This window comes from Anser brachyrhynchus, assembly GCF_964034855.1.
Source record: "Anser brachyrhynchus genome assembly, chromosome: 4".
Classification (NCBI taxonomy): domain Eukaryota; kingdom Metazoa; phylum Chordata; class Aves; order Anseriformes; family Anatidae; genus Anser; species Anser brachyrhynchus.
The window spans coordinates 30,125,331-30,143,114 of NC_137698.1; the positions used below are offsets into that span (position 1 = coordinate 30,125,331).

General features: G+C 35.2%; 1 long non-coding RNA gene across 2 annotated transcripts in view; it reads left to right on the forward strand.

Moving 5' to 3' along the window:
- The window catches only part of LOC308195083, a 252,908-nt gene that overhangs the window by 117,455 nt on the left and 117,669 nt on the right, over positions 1–17,784 (forward strand). For both annotated transcript variants that reach the window (XR_013951253.1, XR_013951254.1), the window contains exons 3-6: positions 5,052–5,162; positions 7,731–7,981; positions 12,756–12,913; positions 17,683–17,760. This is a non-coding gene — a long non-coding RNA (uncharacterized lncRNA). The remainder of the gene's footprint in view (positions 1–5,051; positions 5,163–7,730; positions 7,982–12,755; positions 12,914–17,682; positions 17,761–17,784) is intronic.

Genomic DNA, 17,784 nt, shown 5'->3' on the forward strand with positions numbered 1-17,784 from the left:
ACATATTCAATGCTCTACAAATAGAGTAGCATTAAAAAAAGAAAAGAACACTTTGATATGCCTTCCTTTTGCAGTGGTCTTTCTGGAGGATTCTTTCACTCCTGCTCACCTGGATTTTTTCACTAGAGATTTTTAGGCATATTGTGGTTTTGTTTGCATCAGCTGTTTTACTAGTTTCATATATTGCAACAAGCAAGGTGTAACAGTGTGGTGATGGATTAAAAAAATGTGTGACAAGAAGTCCAAGGTATTGAACACATAGAATAGGAGAAAAGCGAGAAAAAAGAAAACAAGGAATATTTGGCTTTGTTAAAGGCTGGCTACCAACTGAACCAATAATTTTATCATATGTAAATTTGGTTTTGCTCTTTTATTCCACCTTTGAAATTGTTCTGATGTAAAGCTTTGTTACCTCCCTTTTCTTCTGGGTGTCCTACCTCTCCAGTTACTTGATTTCCTCAAAGGAAGGTCTTGAGTCCCATCAGGGTATACAGCTTCCCTCTGTGGCCCTGATTTAGGTAGTTCATTCATGCTACTCAGTTCTGTGGAATATGATAAGCCTTTGAATCAGGGAAACCTCTTTCCTAGAGGGAGGTGTGGACTTTGGAAGTGGCCATTGGTTGCCTGTGAGATCAGGCAAGGTATTCCTTGTCATGAGTCATAGTACAGTGTCTGGGATGTATGGGCACGCAAAACATTCAGGTTTAGCATATCTTTCTCTACTCATGTGCAAATCCAGTCATACTGTGGTCTACACTCTGCATTGCAAAAATCAACCTTAATTAAGATTAGATAATCTTATATTGTAGCTAATGTTAATTCACTGCCCAGTGCAGATAGGAAATAAATCATGGCTGCATTAGGCACATCAGTTGTACTAGTGGAGGTGGAACACGGGTTGTTAGCCAGGATGGTGCTCCACTTACCTGAAACAGACTTACTGCCAAGCAGAGAAAAAATGAATAAGGTTTACAGTGGAAGTTTCAGTACTTTTAAATAAACATGGCTCCCCCCACCCCCCAGTGGGAAGCAATGTATTTAAGAGCTCTGGCAAAAATGTCTGTTCATCTGTTTCTTTGGGACAGTTATAGGCTTTGTATCAGCACATGCTGGCTGACAAATTGCTACTGCCTAGATGAATGAAGGGAAAAAAAATACCATACTCCTTTTCTGCTAAAGAAGACAGCATGATTTGGTGCCAGAATCTTACCATACTATTTTATATATAATCAGTTATCCTTTACACTATACAATAGATGGAGAGAAAGTGTTTTGAGATGGTGTGTTGGAAGACTCTGGCTACTTATGTGTACCGTTATATAAGATTTTCTGCAGACTGACTTTTCAGTGCAATGAGATCACTTACGTACTTAGGATTAAATTCTTGATTAAAGACCTTGTTGGATTGAGATGTTGGACCTTTCATTGAGGATAAGCAGTGGTTTCTTGCTTGCCACATAAAGAATTCTATTTCCCTACTGCTAAAATAATTATTAAAGAAAACTTGCTGTGACTGCTGTTATATTTTCTAATCCTGGTGGATGCATTAGAAATTGACAACAGTAAGTCCTGCATTAGAAATGGTCCCCATACTGAGTTACCATGCTGCTCACTAAAATGGTTTAATCTTCTGCCACAGCAGTTTTTGTAAGACTCTTATTGTGGCTCAGCTCATAAATTAGATGCAAAGTTCTCTTATACTTTTGTGGTTCATAATATGCCCCTCTCTGGGACATAATTGACATTGCTGTATTTTCAAACCAAGGAACGAAAAGCTTTTATTTGTTCCAAGTGGTTATTTCTCGAACTTTATTCAATCAACTCTTTAAAAAATATACAAACAATAAGGGAAACCAGGAAGCTTGTAACAACAATTTAAGTTCTATTCAAAAGAAATATTCTGTGCAGATAACTAAAGGGATAATAGGGCTCATTTTCTTTTGAGCCTGCCCGGAGAATCAAAGGGCCGTTTATTCAGAAAAAAGTCCTTCTCTAAGCTCATTTGAAATTGTCAGAAGACTCACAAGTCTATTACTGCTGCAAATGTAGTTCATGCATGTTCAGCTTGCTAAGACAGATGAGAAAATTATTATAAAGATGCAAATCAAATGAAAATCAGGGAAGGGATCAGTTGATAGAGCCACTTAAGAAAGCGACCATTACTCTGATAATACTCTTCTTTTTTTTTTTTTTTTTCAGAGATAATATAAACATCAGAGGTTACGATGTCTGTATTTTCTGAAGAGGACTCTTTCTCTTCCAAGGCTTTTTTCATTTAATGGCAATGGGAGCTGAAAGTAAATGCTGTTGTCATTTACACTGCTGTAGTTGAACGTAGTATTTGGCCCACACAGAACTGAAATCTATCTTGTGCAATGTTATTGCATTTGGTCTTCAGATACAGGCTAATCTATGATAAGTCCTCAGATGTTTTTGGAGCTGTAAAACTCTTAGGGCAGTTGAATCCTAAACAAGCCACATCTCCTTCTCAAAAGGAATAAATAGCAGTTACTCAAAGTTCTCCTACTGATTTCAAGACACTGCAGAAATATGAGAGAAGGAAGAATTTGGCCCATGGAAAGAGCTGTAGTATGGATGAATGCATTTAATACATTTTTCAAAGGTTTATCCTAGTGCAGTAGCATATCTTTAATATAACTCATGAAATTTAAAGAGCAATTAAAACACAGAATAATCAAAGCTAGGGGGGGATGACTCCTCTTAGATCACTGAGTTCATCTCCTGTCACTGCACAAGTGTTTTCTGTTGTGCATCTTGTAATGTTTTGTCCAGAATTTTCTTAAATCATAAGCAACAGGGCTTCCACCGCTTGAAGAGGATTAAGATTTTGTGGCTAACCTCCCTCAGGACATTTTTCAGATGTCTTTCTTTTTCTTTTATAATTTAACTCATGTTCTTCTGATCTTTTGAGGAAACAGTAGGAGGTGTAATAAATAACCTTTATTGCCTGCTTTCTACTGATAGTCCACGAGGAAATGGTAGCTATAACCTCTGGAACAATGTAGTTTTTCCTAATCCAGATGGGCTGCAGTGAAAATTCAGCCCCACCCTCAGAGACACTCAACACAATCTAGTCCAAATCTTTCCCAGCAGAGTCATACCCTCTGTTTTGCTTTCTGGTTGTACTGCTATCTCTAGAAGTTCTTTTATCTTATCTCTTTCTTTCACAGGCAGAAGCATTCATTTTCTTTCTTGCTTTTTTGTGAAGATGTCAAACCAAATAGCGAAGAACTCTCTCTAGTTTGTTTCATAACCAGACATTCCTGAGCTTTTTGTTTCTTTGCTCCTTCTCACACAGAGAAATTTCATTCACTGTCACTTTTCTTTCCCCAAGAGTAAGGAATGCTATTTGGGTCTTACTTGGATAAGAGATAACCGTTGAGATACTGGATTAGAAGGTATCTGTTTAAATGAGTTGCTTTTTCTTTCAGACATTAGCATCGACATTGACGTTAGCATTGACTAACTTAGGTGGTTGGTTCTTAATTGGTTCTGTGGTTTTTTTTTTTTTTTTCTTCAGAGTTTTACACACTTCATAAATGGAGTCCAGAAACTTAGCAATGGGTCTTGGGGATTACATTATGTTCTGGAGAGCAAGTCACCTAAAAATGAGTTCTACCATAATTCTTACTGTGATATGTAAATTAGTTGTAAATCTATACTTAGTTACTGCAAAGTTAGCAATGATAAAAATTCTGAGCAGAACAGGTGGGGGCAAATCCTGTAACAAGGGGGGGAAAAAGAGTTCAGAAAGTTAATGGCTGGGACAAGAACCCAAAAGTTGTGGTACATAAAGACTGGAATATATTGATGCGTGGAGATGTCCAAAAATTTATTGGCTAAAGTTTGGAAGAATGCCTGAAATGGTGAATTTAAGAAAGTGTGTGAATAAACACACAAAAATATGTTGTGTGTCTTGGTCAATGAAGTCTTGATCTCTGAAAGTGTTGATGTTGAGTGATTTGTTCCAGCCTTCCCTATAGTACTTTGTTTCATATTTACTTGTCAGCCAAGTTCTGATATCAGAGACCATCATTTTTATGATATCCTTTCTTTCTGTATTTTCCAAAACTATGATTGTATTTTCCCAAACAAATTATGTTTTTCCAAAACAATGATTGCTATTTTAAATAAAAGGACTAAAAGGAGGGAAAGAACTGGTTAATTGACATTTAATGTATCAAGAAAAAATACCCCTTTTTTCTGAAGTATAAATAGAGGAATACTCCATTTTCTGTCATTATACTGTATTTCTTTGCATATAGTATGCTGCAGATTGTCATGTAGCTAAGTCTCAGAGTAAGATATAGATTTTGTTACCAGCTTTCTAAAAACTATAATTAGGTAAAATATAAACAAATGTAAATTTATGCTTTATAAATAAACATCCAAATATGCTGAAAAGACCCCATAATCAGTTAGTGCAAGAATAAATACAGGTACAAAAGTTTGGCAACTGCAACGGACAACATGAAAAACACAGAGAAACTAATTACTTCCAACTTACATAAGAAATGTTTTTATCTGATCTGAGAATATGAATATACAAGCTGATAGACACTTCATTAGACATGCATTAGGAAAAACCTGGTTAAATCTGGAATAACCCTTACTATGCAGCACTATGCAGGGTATCAGGGCTCCAAGGCACCCTCAAGCACTTATTGCCTCAGTGCACCCACGTATCCTCTGCCCTTTGGTTCAGGAGCTTTCTTTAAGCTATGGAGTATGTAACCCTGTGCCCATCCCGGTCCTTTGCTAGCCCCAATGTTTTTGCTGGACTTGAAGGTTGACCTCAGCCCTGACCGTCACCTCACAACTTTCTGATGATCACTGGGCTGAACCTGTTAAATCACCAGTCCTGCTTGCTCCTGCGGGACTGCACCCTTGTTGGTAAAGAACATCTTACAGTGAATTTTCTGGGTAGTCATATCTGGCATTTATATGTTATTTCAACAGCTAGATCAGTAAATCTGGCAGATGAGAGTAGATAAAAGAAAGTTCTTTGTCTTTTTTGCTTTATTTGATAGCACAACCAGATGCCCCACAGAGGTCAAGGAGGTTCTGACGAGTGGTTCTCTGAGGACCATACATAAATGTGAATGACTAACCATATCTCTGAAGATAGACTCCTGGCAAAGGTACTGTTTAGAATAATATTACATGAAGTATTAATTAAACACTAGAAAAAGGCAGACTGCCTAATCTCCTCCAAAGGATACATCTGAGAATAGTTTGGACCAGTGAATGTGGATGGCAGGTTGTACTCTGAGCTTTTAAGTCTATGTGGTTTTAGTTCATTACCTGTTGCCAGTTTGAATTCTGCTTGAATCCAGCCAGAAACATTGTTTCCAGAAATCTGAATTTTGTGTCTTGGATCAGGTTTCATTTGTTGAATGGACTTTAAATGGTTGGTAATCTCATAAGTGCCTTATCATATGGAACACATGGAAAAACAAAACTAATATGAACTTTTTGTTCTGTAGGTGACTCACTGATACTTTAAATTTTGGGGGGAAGAAAAAAAGGAAAAGGAAAAAAATATATTTTTTTCAAGTAAATAAAAAAAAAAAAGAATTAAAAGAGAAAACACATTTGAATAGCATCCAAATTCCTCCTTCCCTCCTATCATTTTCCTATTTTTGTTTTTCATCTGAAATGCTATGCATCCAATGAAATCAAATGCAGAGGGGAAAAAAGAATGCTGTTATTTTTGTTGCAGTTGTCTGTTCTTGTGTATGTGCAGACTCAGGATATGAAAAAGTGTTTCCTGCTCTGTTACCTTTCACAATTTGGTGTAGTTAAAAATATCCTGTTTACTTTCAGGAGAAGCATATATGTTATCTTTGTAGGTGTCATTTGTAGGAATGATTGGTGGGAGAACTTATCTGAAGCACAACTACATATCGAAGTGATTACAAATCAAGTAAAATTTAGCAGTCATGTAGACAATTAGATTAATTAGCCAGCCAAATAGTGGAGTCATTGCTGAGGAACCATTCTCCAAGGAATAGATGTGCATAAAGCAAGCTGCTTTTAATAACAGAATGAGTTTTATTATTTTATCCATTTCATTTGATTTTAAAATCAGTTAAGCTACATGACTTTACTTTATCCATATATACAGAGTAATTTACTGTTTCATTTATCAGGTCATAAGGAGTTTTTGTGTGTGTGTTTCTTTTTTCAGAATTTAGACAGGCAGACAACAAAGGGTAGTTATAATTAAAGCCTGCAGAGTGCTATGGACATGCCCAAAGTGATAGAAATGTGAAAAAAATGAGATTTTAAGGTATTGATTGAGATGACTCAGGAGTTTTGATTGAAGCATCTATGTAAGTGCTTTTCTGGATGTGTGCCAGTGCACTTAGCTGTTCCTTTACTGAGAGCTCTCTAGTAAAGCGGATCTCTCAGACTACAGTTGACACAAATCCTTGCTACAGTTAATCCTGGCAACTAGATCTGGGACTAAACCAAAGTTTTTGTTTCAAATATCAGTGAATCTGTGGAGAATTCAAAACTGGAATAAAATTTGAACTTTGCTACTTAGCTCATCTCTAATCCTGAGAGAACTCCTGTGAGCCCCTGATGGATTGGTTCCAGGCAGTGCCTGTTGGCACCATCCAAATAGTGCAGAACAGCATGTGTTTCTTTGTCTTAGTGGAAGTGTAGAGTTTGGTTACATGCAAGGTCAAGGTCCTGCACCCAAACACAAATACAGACTGGGTGAAGAATGGATTGAGAGCAGCTCTGAGGAGAAGGACCTGGGGGTGTTGCTTGATGAGAAGCTCAACATGAGCCAGCAATCTATGCTTGCAGCACAGAAAATTAATGGTATCCCAGGCTGCATCAAAAGCATGGCCAGCAGGTTGAAGGAGGTGATTCTACCTCTCTACTCTGCTCTCATGAGAAGCCACCTGGTGTACTGCGTTCAGCTCTGGGGCCCCCAGCACAAGAAGGACATGGACCTGTTAGAACAAGCCCAGAGGAAGGGCGCAAAGATGATCAGAGGGCTGGAGCACCTCTCCTATGTAGAGAAGCTGAGGGAGTTGGGGTTGTTCAGCCTGGAGAAGAGAAGCCTCTAGGAAAACCATATAGCGGCCTTCCAGTACCTAAAAGGGGCCTACAAGAAAGCAAGAGAGGGACTTCTTGTCAGGGAGTGTAGTGATAGGAGAAGGAGGAATGGCTTTAAAGTAAAAGAAGGGAGATTTATATTAGATATTAGGACAAAATTCTTTATTCAGAGGGTGGTGAGGCACTGGAACATGTTGCCCAGAGAAGCTGCGGATGCCCCATCCCTGGCAGTATTCAAGTCCAGGTTGGATGGGGCCTTGGGCAACCTGGGTTGGTGGGAGGTGTCCTTGCCCATGGCAGGGGGGACGGGTGCTGAATGGAAGGGATCTTTAAGGTCCCTTCTAAACTAAGCTATTCTATGCTTCTATGATATTTCAATGATTTTTATTTTACTTATGGTAAAATGGTCACCTTTACCTATAATACTTTCCCATTTATTTGCCTATTTATTTATTTATTTATTTTATGCCATGTAGATTTTCATTTAGGCAGTTAAGAAATACATGAAAATGTTAAAGCCTGTGTACTTCACTTTTGTTCAATTAAATGTGAAAAAGTAATAACAGTTTCATCAGAAACATTAAAAAAAGGTTGCATTTGATATTATTTAAGGTAACAATGTTTTTTTCTTAAAGAAAGGTTCTTGAACTTAAACAACGGAGCTTGAGTAGAAGGTTTAAAGACTGAAGCTGTGAGAGCTTTCTAAGGAACTCTTAAACACTTGTTAAATGAAACAGAGACTACTCAACTGCAAGTATGACTGAAAGATTTTAGAGCTGATCCTTTCCTAAGATGAGAGTTGGGACTGTATATATGAGAATTATTTTGTTTTTCATCATCACCATCTAATCAGGAACCAGTAAGATATTTTCCATAACTGTGCAAGGTTAGATACATTATTTTCTACAAGCTTAATAATGTATGCTTGTCTGCTTTACTTTCACTTCATCTGTGTTACTTTTTCTGTGGTAGACTAAATTTAACATTCTTTATAAATTAGTAGTTTACCAGAATTTTAATCATAGCCATGGAAATTCTATACAACGTATCCATAAGTGATTTAGAGAAAAATGCTACTTGAAGAAACAGAAACATTTTCAATATTGAGTACCAAAATTATATACAACACTGGTTTTAAGTGAAGGACGCAGAAATGTGAATCATGGTAATAAATTATCTGTATTAGAAAACACAAGTTTGTTTTTAAATACCCGTAAAATTCTCTTGTTTCTATCAACAGTTTCTGTATGACCATGGAAAGAGGAAAAAATGTATTTCTTAAGAATGTTTTTTGATATAAAATATATTGTTATAACTTACACAATCAGTAACATTTTACTGAATTTAAATCTACTTGTTTTGCGGTAGGTATTTTTGTTTGTTTTAGACAAGTCAGAAATTAGATCCATTGCTCCTGAATGTTGCAAAAACTTTTTTAAAATATTGCATATATTAAATTTCCAGAGCATCTTTGAGTTGTATCATTTCCTAGGAAGTTATTCAATTAATCTTTATAGCTTATAGGTGAGATCACTGTTCCAGTATACCCAAGATAGTAGAAGCAATGAATCATTCATTCATTTTTAAATAATTTGCAAATTAGTATTGGAGAAGTGTAAACCTTTAACAAGATTTTTTCATGTCTAAAGCTTGCTTCTTATTCTGAAAGATACTATTTTCTTTAGCTGAAATATAGTATAATTATTGTTGGAATTAATACAATTTTAACAGGATATAATATTCCTAAACCATCTTGAAATAAATATGCATATTCTGCTCTAGCCTGAATGTTATGAAATATTCAAGATGTGACAGTAAATGCTTCAAAAGGTAGTTGTGTTCTGGCACTCTAGTAATTGGGTTCATGAATTGCTTCCAATAGAAATTTGAAAGTTGCTTTTCCTCTCCACAACTAATTTCACCAGTGCTCATGGAAAAAAATGATATCTTTTAAAGATTGGTTAGGAAAATTAATCTGCTCATACAGAAGTGAAATACTGACTTTTTGACTTTTTTTTTTCTTTTCAATGAATAAGACAGGTATCTAGTGACATATGTAATTTTGCAATATTAATCTAACAATATGTGCAGCATTTTAGAGCAAATGGGAGTACTCAGAGATATAGTACCAGTATTTGTCAAGAGAACTCCCATAACTATGTCTTTCTTCATCTATGGTAAAAAGAACTTGAGAATTTCTTGTCAGAGAAGTGGAGAAGATGCACAGGGAATGATGCTGTCACTTCTTTTCTCCTGCAAATAAAATTGTCTTTGCATAATTAATGAGAACAATAGCACTATTTACTAGTGAATGACTATTAAATGCATCCTCTGGAAATATTCATGGTTTTGAGGAAAGTAATACTAATTTCTTAGATGTTAAAGATGAGATACTACTAGGGTGTGAAGTATCAAAACTAGTTCTGTTACCAAATTATGAATTAAACAGCAGAATTTTCCAAACACAATCCCAGAGATTCATTAAAATGAGCTTCAGTCTTAGAGAATATTTTACCTATTCTTGAAAGAGGGACATAGGAGATCCTAGAAATCACATATCTTCAGTACATAACTTGGTTGAAATGACAATTTAAAAATCAAATTATGAAGTATGATATTATGAAGAGATTAGTTTCTATAAGGGAAAAAAATGTGCCTGTAATTTAATGTAGTAGGGTTCCCTGAAGATATCAATAAAACAGAGTGAAGGAGGTAGATAGACATGTCTAAGCTTTCAAAACACATTTTGCAAAGTCTTTCACGAGAAGTCATTAAAATGAACAGCTGTAAGTGGAGAGCTAAAATTCTGTCACAGGTCAGAAGTAGGATGAAACATGGAAAACAAAGAGCCTGAATAAGTCATCATCTTTGAAGAGGGTGAAATGTTAACAGTGGTGTATTTGAATATAGTAAGAGAACCACGCTGGTTTAATGTACTCTTAGTGTTAATGATCTGGAAGAGAGACAAAATGAGCAAACTACTGGCCATGGCAGAACAGTTCCAAGTGCTGGCAATATTCTAAATTTTCTTAAATATCTTTGGATCTATAATTAAGATATCCCTTCACTAAAGAACTAAAGAAAACAAAACTCTAATGTATTTCTCAGTATCAGCTAAAAAAAAAAAAAAAGTACCTGTGTTTCAGAATGCAAATGCACTGTTCAAAGAGAGTACCATGAAGTTACTTTAGGCTGACTCCTAAATTTAATGGTATGCTTTGCAGCTGATAAATATATACATGCAACATATATTAGTTGCAAAATTAGAGATCACCATGTCAGAAGCATTTAGAAAACTGATTGACATTCATTAGTAACACACTAGTAATAATTTGAGTTAATAATTAGTTCTTACACATTATCAATCTTAATTATTGCTTATTTAAAGAAGTCAGTCCTTAACACTTCTGCCTTAAATCAGTATACAAACCACAAAGCTGATATTACATGGTTAGTGCAGATGGCAATGGCCATTGATGCTTATAGCCATCAACGTGGCCAGGCTTTAGAGCTCTTCTGTGAGTGTAGCTGGAAGCAAACCAGGCATCTGCTTTTTCCTCCCCCAACACTTTGATTTTTCCTTTTATAAGGCAACTGAATTCACAGAGAGTTTCCAGCTCTTGGGCTCAGTCCCTGGGCTACACATTTTTGGGGATGTTGCTTTGTCATGGCATGTTCTTTGTTCTGTTGCTCAGCTGTTATTTCGCATGTTGAGCTGCTGCAGCTTAAAGTAATATCTGTCCTGCCAGCTCTCAACATTCCACTCAAGGTTCAGAAAAAATTAATGATAAGCTCTTCTCAGTCTGCTTAGTGCATTTCCACTTCTATAGGAGAAACAGGCTTCTGCTTTAGCTGCATGGGATCCAGATTTGCTAAAGAACTTAGATATTATTTTAAAGGTGAAGTCATACCCTAGGTGGATGATAGGTCTGGGTTCAGGTTCCTGTTAGAAGAAGCAATTATGCATTTTTTGTGACAAGGCCATTAAGACAAATGTATAAACCATTCTGACATTACAAACTATCAATAAATTAATGAAAAAAGTCTTACCTCGGTATGTATGGTGATTACAAAAGTGATAGGGACTAAGACCTACTGTGAAAGATGGAGCTTTCAGAAAGTTAACTTTTCTCCAAATCATCTGGTCCTGACTATAACATATTGAACTCTGATGTGACCGTTTCTATGTTCTTACAGTGGTCTGTTTCACAAATAGTTATTGATATCATTTTCTACGCTACTTTTCACTGCTTTCACTTTGCTGTCACATTCATTTTACCATTTAAATCAATTCAGACCACATCTTATCAATTAGAGTTTAAGTCTCTATTAAATACTAAACCTCTTTTGACAAATATGAATTTTGTCAGAAACACGGAAAAATTATTATAATTTTTGTTTATTTTGTTTACATTTATTATTTATTTACCATTTTATTTATTTATTTTAAAATGTATCATATTTATTACAAAATCTTAAATTTCGTCTGTAAAAATCACATAGGTAACTGTCTGAAATCAATGGTCATTTGGTGAATTCAATTTTTAGTCTTCCTGTGAAGAATGTTTAACTTCATCTTTTTCGCGGGCAGGAAAAATGCACAACCCACATGAATATGTAAAAATAGTAGGAGGACAAGGCATGCAAAAATCTTTCAGTTCATGTGATTTCTGTATAGTGTCATAGGAACAATCTCAAGAAGAACACTCATGGAATAGTTGTTTCGAAAACTCACTGGAGTTCCAATTAAACTAATAAAAATTATTTTCAGATTCCAAGTTAACTTTAAGCATATTTAAATGAAATATTACTAGATCTATAGCTGTATGGCGTGGTGCGAGAAAATCATTCAGTGTATTAATGTAATCCAGGAACTAAATGCAATATAAACAAAGTAGCAAAGTATATTCAATATGCAAAGGTGAAAATTACTGTTTACGTAGTGCTGAATGCAAAGCCACTTGCATTCAGTTAGCATCGTGTTTTGCAGATAGATCACTGAGTGATAGTTTGATACTAAACTCTATGAAAAACAGTGGACAGTCTCCTCAACATCTGTAATGTCATCTGGGGGGAAGGCTTACCTCATTATTCACCTGTAGGCAGCAGAGATGCAGTGATGTCTGCAGAGATCCTGCCAGCAGGAGAAAAGAAAACAGCAACATCAGAATTTGTTTCTTCTGTTTGTAGGAAGAAAAAAATATTTTTTTTTCTTAAAAGTATTTTAGTTTGTCCAAACAGGACTTTTTGCAGTGAAGGATATAGGACTTTAAACTTAATAGGTGAAATCTAACTCTTCTTTTTTTTCCCCCTTTTTAAATCTGTACTTTTAAAACGATTTCTGGTCTCTGTGTTTTTGTATCCATAAACGTATGTGTATGATAATCATAGAGATGTTATACACATTTATGTTTGCATAGAAAATCATAGGTATATTATTTTGTAATTAAATAAGATACATGTTTAATAGATGTATAAAGTAAGCAACTTCATTGTGAATGCTTGGTATGTTTTAGCTAACAAGGAAAAGATGGAGGTCGTATCTTTTAATCACTAAATCAAGATTATTTATTTATTTGTTTACTCTTGTAAACAGAGAAAGAGCTCTGCTGGTGTATATGATCAGCTTTCTCTCTTCTGGGCTCTTTCCTGTGCCTCAGATTCTCCTGCTGTCGGGACTACCTTCTCAGAGGTGGGTTTATTCCAGAAGTGGTATGTGCAGCTGATGAGCAGTACACAACAAAATACTGCAAATCATATCTTTCTGGGACAGTGAAACCATACATTTGCCATCATGCACACAGATGAGTAAGAGCAGGTAAGAAATGCTGAAAAAGTCTGGCCTGGAAGATGTGTTATTTTTAACTTGCCTTCAGGAAAGTACAAGGAAGAATTTTTGTTTGTTTGTTTTTATGGTTAAAGTGTTCTAACTCTTTTCCTCTAGTTTATTTTGACTTCAGCCTCTCGTGTTGCTCTGTGGTAACTTTGACGTTTCCTCTTATTTAAGATAAATATATTGTATTTAAAGAGGGTATTTTTCTCATTTCTGAGAGTGGGGGCTTTTTCATTATTATTTATGGAGTAAACTGTTTACAGTAGTAGATACAGTATTTCTAAGAAGTGCAAGACATCTAACAAGTAACACTTCAATATTGACAGGTGTTGATCTCTGAATGCTGAAAAGACATGCTCTGCAGCTGTTTCAGTGTACACATACAAGCATATTTATAAGGATTTAGCAATGTGTCATCACAATATCCTGAAACAGACAAAATTTTTCAGCCAGAAGATTAGTGTTTTGCCTCTAGCAAGCACCAAAGTAAACAATATAGGTATAAACATAAAACTAATCAATAACTCCCACCCCTCTAGTTCCACAGTCAAAAGGAAAATAGAGAGGACATAATACATAGTTTGCCTCTTTCTCTAGCATCTGTTTACGGTGACATTTTGACTAATGCCTAATGCATGAGTAATACTAAAGTTAGAGATCCAGCAGTTCACATCATTAGTGCAGCCAGTGTGCACAGGAACGAGAAAAGAGACACTAACAGAAAAAAATCCAAGTCAAGATAATTTGGATGTATAACATTTCTCAGGCTGTTTCCAGGAATTCAGACATCTTAGGTGACATTTTGAGAACAGTTCCCAGTTTTTTCAAACTGAAAGGATTCTGACATTTTGTCTAACTGAAAGGAGGAGCAAATTTTTTTTTTCTTAATTAAATTTTTGCTTCTGTAAAAGTGCAGCTTTGATTGAACTGATGTAAAAAGAAGAACCATAGTACCCTGCTTGCTCATGCTGAACTCAGCCATTTTAGAGCAGAGAAAGATTTAAGGGAGGCCTAAATGCCTTCAAAATTATTAGAGCTGAAAGAAGGTTAGCATTTCTCTCAATTAAACTTTTTCTTCTATTAAACCCTGACACTTTGACCATTTTTTCTGTTCATTCGCAAAATAAGAAGAGCTCTTATTTTTTGGTTCTCCCTCAGGATCTGCCCTTTCCTCTCATGAAATAATGATAGAGCTGTTTCACCCCTTTTCACTTGTGAAATATTCCTAACAGGAGGATTTTTTAACAGAGATGTTTCTGCCTATTTGAAGAATAATTTAAAGACCAGAGAATTCTGTCACTTTTATCCCAACATCTGATGAGAAACATTTTCATGCTTGAAAGGAAAATAGTAGTTCTATTTACAATATTTCTTCTAGTAACACTTCCAGCAAATAATAAGTTGTAACTCAGTAATTCTGATCAGCTGTTGGTAGAAGAGGTAGAGCTATCTATGTATTACCTCATATGAAACAAAACTAAACAATTGCTTTTGGGAGTCTTTTTCTCTTTTTTTATATATTTTTTTTTATTTTTTTCAAATAATGATTTTACCTTACCTTCCGCAGTCTTTTCCTTTGCAAAGGACATTAACAGTAAAATTTAGCTGTGTGTCTCTTCTTCAGTGTCTCTCTAATGAAGAAATATCATTGCAGTGAACTTCTTATCTGAAAGTAAAAAGCTTTATTGTCAGCTATGTACAACATTGTACTAAATGACAGCTTTTCCTATGTTCTCCCCCTTCCTCTAGTTGTCCATTAGAACTGTTTGTACTGATATTTTAATACAATATTCTATTAAGATTTTCCTAGTTATGATGCCATGATTAGGCAATTCTATCTAGTTTTCCCTTAGGGACTTCAGTTAGTATCTCTCATACATTATAAATAGGGAATATTTTAGCAGATAGTTGTTACTTGTCCCCCACAGCAGATTATCATTTATTCTCTAAGATGATAAAAGACAAATTGCACTGCAATATAAAAGTTAATTAAAGCAAACATTTTGATAACTCTTACGCAAGTCATAATCACAAACCCACAAAATCCAAAACCCACAAAATCCAAATCCACAAAACTGAGTTTGGTCTACCACATATGTAGTAGATAGAATGAGGAAAAATAATTAGTTTTATGGCGTGTGGTTTCAAAAATGTACTTAGTGTTAGAACTTTTCTTGTGCTCTTGTCTTCTAAATTGCAATAGTGAATTCCTGTGAGATTGACAATTTGCAGTGGTTAAACCTAACAGAGCTATATCTCTATACACCCTTTCAGATATAATTCTATGTGTTATATTCAGCCCATATACTCATATGACAAACTGTTTCAATTTCTTAAAACCTTGGGATTTTCTTTATTTCAGTGCTCTTTAGCCTTCTGAATTGTTTTTTTCTTTTGCTAGTTCCACCCATTTCTTCATTGGAGCAACTTCTATCTTACTACTGTAGATTCCTTTGCAGGGACTTGAGAGTTAAGTTGTTTAATACCAGTATAAGCATCTTCTCTTATCTGTGTTATGGGTCCCAACTGTTCTGCCTCATCTACAGCTATGGAAGGAGTTAAATCTTCTCGGTGGGTACTGTCTCTGTACAGCAAGACTCTTCTAAACAGTAATAAAAGTTGATGTAGACCAACATTTATCATAACTAAATTTCTGTATGTTAAGAATCAGTCATGCAGTTCCCACTCATACTAATCGTAACCATTGGGATCTTTTTTACTATACTTGCTTCATTTAATCATTTCTTGAAAAAAGCCTTTGTGGATGTGATAGATGTCCTGTAGCATGTCATAGAAAATTGCATTACATCTCATGTAATACTCAAAAAGCTTCTAGAGTATGCTTTTTTTATACATCTTAGATTTTTGTACCTATTTCTATAGATTCATATTACAGACCTATGGCAAATATTAGTTTCAGTTGTACTAAATTTTAAGAGACCTTTTAACAAGGTGTGTTTAAAGGATTAGCATTGATATTATGTATTATCTAGTCTCTTGAGGTTTATAATAAGGGAGTATGGATTAGGAAATATTCCAGGAGTAAGTAAACTGTTCTGCACTAAGACTGCGCAAGCTTGCTGTGCACTAGTATCCCTCTATAAAAGGTGTCCAAGAGTGTGTTGTCCTCATCTGGAGTGTAGGTTTAAACCTGAAGGGCATTACTTTGAAGTATGTTATCATGCATCCATGTGATCCCTTCACTTTCTGAAACAGGAAGCAATCAACCAATTACATCAAAGTTATGAGTATTTATTATATGTCTGTCTTTCTCTGAAGTACTGCTACAGTCTGTTTCATCGAAAAATGCACTCGTGATGCTTTAGGCAAGGCAGTGGCCAACCACCATGTTTTGTTTTGAGACATGCTTTCATACAATTTAAAGAGCAGTAGTAATTAAAGACACAACTCAATGAAGAAAGAAAAGCAATGCAGTCTATCTTCTTTAGCTGAACCAATTAAATTGTAGAAACTACATAGCTGTTTTGTCCAAGCTTTGGGGCATTTCTTCAAGTTTTATTGCACCAGCTTATGGTTCTTTCTGTGTAAGTCTTGTTCACCTCTCTAAATTACCTTTAAAAAAGGATTGAAGACTAATGTCTTCATCTTGCTCAAGCCTGAGGAGAGGTGGTGTAGGTATCTGTCACATATGATGAAGGATAAAAGTGAAAAAGAAGTAATGCCCTGAATAAACTACATTTGCCCTGGGATTACAGTTTTAATAACTTAGCATTTCCAATCAATCATGAACAAAGAATTTAGGCAGTCCTCTGTGTCTTTCTGAGACGACCACTATAATTGCCTATAGTATCTAAAGTCCTGCTACCCTTGTTGGCATTAGTATTTGATGAGTGGTCTTGTTTATACGGACCATGATTACAAATGTTTTTGTCATTTTGAGTGTTATCTTGTTTTTCATGGCACATACCTGTTTTTGTTTGTTTCTTTGATTCAGAATAACACATTGAATGCTGGCTGCCTGAGAAGTGAATGACTTTGCCAATTGATTCAAAAGTAAAGCTGACTGGCAGTGATTGTAATAGAATAAATTAGACAAATATATTATTGCTCTCCTTCCTCAGATTTTATTTTTATTTCTTTTTTAATGTTTTCCATGTGTTCAGGGTGTTCTAATCTATTTGGCCAGTAGTTTGACAGTGTATTTTTTATATGGCCAGACTTAATCCATTAGTTTTGCTTTTTGAGAGTGAAGCTCTGTTAAATTAATATACTCAGTTGAGAGATTTCTTTTCACCCATGGTTATGGAAACATTTAAAATGGAATGCGTTTTTGGATACTGCAATTCTCAGTCTGTATTCTTTATTTCTATAAGCACAGACTAAAATAAACAAACAAAAATTTAACTGATCTTTGCCAGAAAGAGGCATATTAAGGAGCCAGTGGGTATGTTTGAGAAGAGTTCCTATGTTTGAAGTACATTGTGAAAATCTGATATTTAAATATGAACACAGACATCATTAATATGCGCTACGTTTTTTGGAGTATTTCTCATTTCTTTATATTTGCAGCTGAATAACAAAAATAGATCAACCTTCTGTTTCAAGGTGTGTTTCTCAGTGTTAGTGTTCTGTTATCACTGAGTTTCAGTGAAAAAGCTCTTCTAAAAACTTGAGGGGTTACAGCATGATGTAAAATAATGACATGACCAAATTACCAGAAAAACAGTGAACTATTTTGCTTTTATTCAGCTCCCTTTATGCTGCATTTGCCTTTATATGATGCTTTGTTCCAGAGTAAAATACAATGTGAGCTGCTGACATAGTGAATCCCAAAGTCAAGACAAGTCAACGTTTGCAACCAAGATGAATGTGTAAGTTTTACAATGCAGAGGTAT